Source organism: Mercenaria mercenaria, chromosome 13 (assembly GCF_021730395.1).
Source record: "Mercenaria mercenaria strain notata chromosome 13, MADL_Memer_1, whole genome shotgun sequence".
Lineage (NCBI taxonomy): Eukaryota > Metazoa > Mollusca > Bivalvia > Venerida > Veneridae > Mercenaria > Mercenaria mercenaria.
This window is the reverse complement of record NC_069373.1, coordinates 39,398,154-39,403,379: the sequence shown is the minus strand read 5'-3', so window position 1 is coordinate 39,403,379 and position 5,226 is coordinate 39,398,154.

Sequence of the window (5,226 nt, the reverse complement as noted above, 5' to 3'; positions counted from 1 at the left end):
GTGGTTTTACTGTGTTGAAATGATCCAAACAGCGGGTTGAACTGTAATACCCGGGTCTAGCCATTGTGCTTTGGCAGCTTTGCTCATGCTTCATTCCCCCTTTACCATATTTGGTCAATTTGATTTGCTAGTCAAAATGTTGTTGAGGCAGAATTTATCGAGATTTTTTCTTTAATTGTTGCCACAGGGCTAAAGTATGGAAAGTATTTATATAGACTGCAATAGTGAGAATGTGCCTGTCCTTTTATTTTGTTGCTATTAGTGTTACAAAAATTGTGACTACTATTGCAACAAATATTCCAAAATTATGACCCAAAGAACAAAAGATTTTTTCATGAAACTTGGTACAAAGATAAATAAAAGACAGTGTGGAAAAGGTGCATTCACACCATTTTATCTCCTTACTTGTCTATCCATTTGTCGGTCTGTCCATTGGTCAGAAATGATGGAATTTGCCGTAACTTAAAAAGTACCAGATATGTTATTCTAGAACCTAGCATATAAAATGCAAAAATGTAAAATATATGTCTGATTTTGTCATTACATTCAGACATATTTCTATCAAATTTCATCCATCTATGACAAAAGATAGATCACACATTAACTTTTAGATGTCCAAGAAATTTTATGATACCTGGTTATAGGTTGTAGGTTATTTGTAGAAAGTATGCAGGTTCTTCAACTGAGTTTCAGTTTCAAAAATTGTGGTTTCTTTTATTTCTAGGCAATATGCTTGATGTTTGATGTTTCCATTTAATGGTTGACTACAACAGTACACCACTGTGACTGATTTTCAGCAGCTTTATCTGTTAACTTTAATATAAGTAGAAGCATTTTGTTCAAGGATAATTGCTTCAGGAATATCAGATTTTTTTTATCAGGTGCCTCAGTCCCATGACAGAAGTGGGTGTGGTTTTCTCTAAATCATGTCTTTTTCTATGCCCCCACATCTATGTTCGGGGCATGTAGCGTTGTTGTTGTCCGTATGTCTGTCCATACGTCTCGAAATCTTGTGTGTCCAACTCCTCCAACACAATTAGCCTGATTTGCATCAAACTTTCACTGATAAATAAACTTGATGTTCAGATGACCATAAAGGAAGGCATTTTTTCAGTGACTATTTTTACCATAGTTATGGCCCTTTGATAGTTTGGCTGTATAGAATATAGAGAAAAAGCTTGTGTGCCAACTCCTCCCCACACTTGTAGCCTGATTTTTTTTCAAACTCGTAAATGAACAAGCTTGATGTGTAGATGACCATAAAGGAAGAAAAATTTTCTGTGCCTATTTTTACTGCAGTCATGGCCCTTTGACAGTTTTACTACATAGAATATAGAGAAAAATGTTGTATGTCCAACTCCTCAAATACTATGTAAGGATATGCTTGAAGTTTTCACAGATGAAGGACCTTCATGTGAAGATGACCATAGATAATGGACTTCTTTCTGTGACTATTTTTTATAGAATTATGGTCCTTTCTTAATTTCACAAAATAGGCCATAGTGAAAAAAATCGGTGTGTCCAACTCCTCGTACACTTTTTGAAGGAATACTGGTAGATTCAAAGTTGCTCAGATGCACAGCCTCATCTTTATAAAATTTGCTTCAAACTTTTAGTCGAACATCCTTCATGTGAAGATGGTCTGTACTAAAAACTTTGCTATTTAGAGGATGGCACAGTATGTTGGGCCATTCGTGTCCAATGGGTACAATTCTAGTTCTCCCATAGAGAAAGTGGAGAGTATACTGTGTAGTACTTGGTGGTTGGATTGTCTGTCAGACCATTGGTAGATAATTTGGTTTCAAATTGCTTGGGTTTAGAGCTACCAAACTTAACAGGATGACTGTCTTGCAGTAAAAAGAACGTCCTTATTGTTTTGGTGTGGAGTACTGCAAACGTTAAAGTCACAGTGGCCTTAAGACTGTCTATTGTTTGGTAAGAAAAGTCGCCCAAAGATGAGGGGAAGGAAGACATCCACCACAAACACACTCGCCCAACCCCATACCAACAAAATTGTACACATAATCTATATACATTGTTTATACATATATATTTATATTCCTGGTAGTTTGAAACATATTGGAGTTTATACTTAAGTGAAGGGTATTTAGTGTGATAGAAGTTGTATCCAACAACTGAAATTCAAAACAATGTCTAATACCTCAACTTACTCATTTAGGCGTAAAAAAAAAATTGTTTGTTTCCGGTATCCCGACCTACCCTAAATTTTTGGCCCGACCCTATATGTGTTTATTGCCTTTGAGAATATTTTTTTCAACTTTTTAACAAAAAGATGCAGAACTGCACTTTTTATGCTTTAAACATGGCCAGTGATGTTAGAAATCAACTTACTGATGCTCTAAAGGCATAACCCCCTTATTTGTAATCATATTTTGACAAAGAAATAATTTCCGAAAAGTCTCCCTTAATAAAAAAAAATTCCCCCCCCCAAAAAAATTTTACAACCTACCACCCTAATTTTTTTCAGCATGTTACCGGAAACAAAGAATTTTTTTTTTAGGCCTTAAAAAGAATTTGACAGAATCCCTTCATTTCCAACACATTTCAAAGAAGATGAAATATCAAATCAAATTTGTTTCGAATTGACTACAATGATTTTAAAATACTTGGTAGTTTGGAACATCTCTACATGTAGTTATGGAATTAATTTTAAAGAGATCAGTAGTCTTTCAATTCTTTTTGTGAAGGATTTTTTAATATGAAAATCTTAGCCCCCCAACTACAAACCAAAATGTGATCATTCTTAATGCAAGAAAAGCTATGTTGAAGACCCTAAAATAAACTCACAATTAACCATATGTGTGCATTGTATTTCGAAAACCTAAATGAGGACCTTCCTAATAGGCGAATGACAATCTATGCTAGCCAACATCCAACACAGCCATAGCTTTTATGAAACTTTGTGCATATGTTTATTGTCATTTGGTGTGAAAGTAGATCAAGAAGCAGAACTATTTTCTGCATATTGCCCAATCTCAACCATTTACAGACAAGCTTTAGCACCCACAGATGGTGCTCTTGTTAAAACTTGTATAGCTGCATTAACTGTGCACAGTAAATGACTTTTATCAAATGCTGTATTTTCCTACAGTTTGGGAGTGAAGTGTATTGAAAAAAAAACAGATTTATTTTATACTTCCTATTAAAGATTCATCTTGGATAAAAAAAGTATTCTTTGACATAACTCTTTAAGTCCATTGAAATGTCTGTGTTTGATGTAGGAACTGTGTTCTTAACAACCTGTCACATATAAAGGCAGCTAAATGTATATGTATACATCAGTTTACTTTTCAGATTCTTTTTTTTTTTTAAAGTTTTCTGTGTTTAATATCTTCGACCATTAATTGTGTTGGTGTTACGTTAAAAACAACAAAAACAAAGAAGCCCTAAGGTATCAGGGATCAGCCTGGACTTCTGGAACAGGGAGATTTTTTGCCAGTTCAGGTCTATATTTTTTTTGGAGAAGTTAATAGCCTGAGCATAAGTCGTATGTAAAACCACTTCTCCCACAGCTGAAAACAGGGTGAAGTTTGGAAACTTTGGGAGATTATTTCTCCAAAGTCTCCCGCTAGGCTGATCCCTGGGTATGTTAAAAAAAAGTTGGTAAGTTTGTCTTAAAGGTATGTCTTTGACTTGTTACCCCAAAATATCTGCATAATAACACTACAGTCTAGCCTGTAATAACTGCCTATATATGTTAAGTGTGACCTTGGATAGAATAGTCAACTTAAGGTTCAAACATTGGAAATGCTGTGTGTATCTAAGCTTATTTCCCCACCAATAACCCTTATGGGGTAACTCCTCAATGAGAATGTTAATAATTTTAGTCGGAGGATAGTGCAAGATATAGAAGATGCTATAATTACAGAAACATAGTGGTTTTATGGCATGCATGGCAGGCATCACCCATAACTTCATCATATTAGTTATTTTAGTTTGTTTCATAGTCTGACATTTACTACTGGACTGTAGATCATGCACAGAAATTGTCAATTACTTGTAGAGAACAAGTTATACTTGTTCAGTTAACTGCAGAAATGCACTAAACATAAAACAACCTGCTGACACAAAACCCATTCAAATATGCTCAAATCTAGCATTCAGATATTTCACATCAAATAATTAAAAAAGGAATTTTCCTTGTGTTGAGCTACTTTAGGACTGAAGAATGCTGAACTGCATTGAAAATACGTTGCCGAGTAGGCAATTACTTAGTGGTAATTCTTGATCTTTCTTGCATTTTTTTCTTCTTTGGGTTTTTAAAACTCTTCAGTGTTGAAAAGCACCTGTTGTCCAATGTTTTGATTTCGGCTTACTAATTAGTGGTAAATCAATTGCTAATCTAGTCTAATTAAAAGCTTCATATAGCATGCCATCAGTACAGACACTTAGTCTTTCAAATTATGCATTGATCAAGATGGTGTTTCTGTCCAAATCACATCAGATTATATTGCAATGCACATGAAAATGTTCAAGTAAAATGTTGAACGGAAGTGGAATTTCCCATCCTGAATGAGTCATATAGCCGCGTGTTCTTTGTTGTAGTGGTTCATTTTTAGCAACAATATAGGTCAGTCAATGTATATAGTGTGTTATACGTCACCACTCCTTGTACCCAAATTCAAGAATCCACATTGGTAACTAAAAATCAAAAAAGTATGTCGTTTGTTTTCCTGTTTATTTACCATGAACCTGTTGCATCTGATTTTATTTTGTAAGGTTACAACACTATCTTGTGCCTAACTTTGTTTGAAAAATCTGACCTCAAGATTGTTATAATTTTACAATGCCTGTCATTCTTGTTTCAGGAAAGCCTCTGTGCTGATGAAATGATCTGAGTTTGATGTCAGAGTTCTTCTCATGGAAAGTTAGGATGTAGGACTAATTAATGCATTGACAACAAAATTTTCGTGTGTAATCTCACAGCTTTCGTAAGTGAAAATCAATCGTTACTGCAGTGTATACATGGTCGTGTATACAGTAATGAATGCTTAAGTCATGTACCACTTTTAAGAATGTGTCCAAAGGCAAATATTATGTTATTCAGACACTTACCTGGACTTTGATGGCAAGAGATTTTCTTGAAGATTTGCTGTTCACCGAAATGGAAAGATCAGCAAGTGCTCCGAATAGAATATCTGCCGCAGCTGCTGGCCAGAGTAGATCAGCAAGCAATCCAGAAGGGGACTTCATAGACGCTATCAA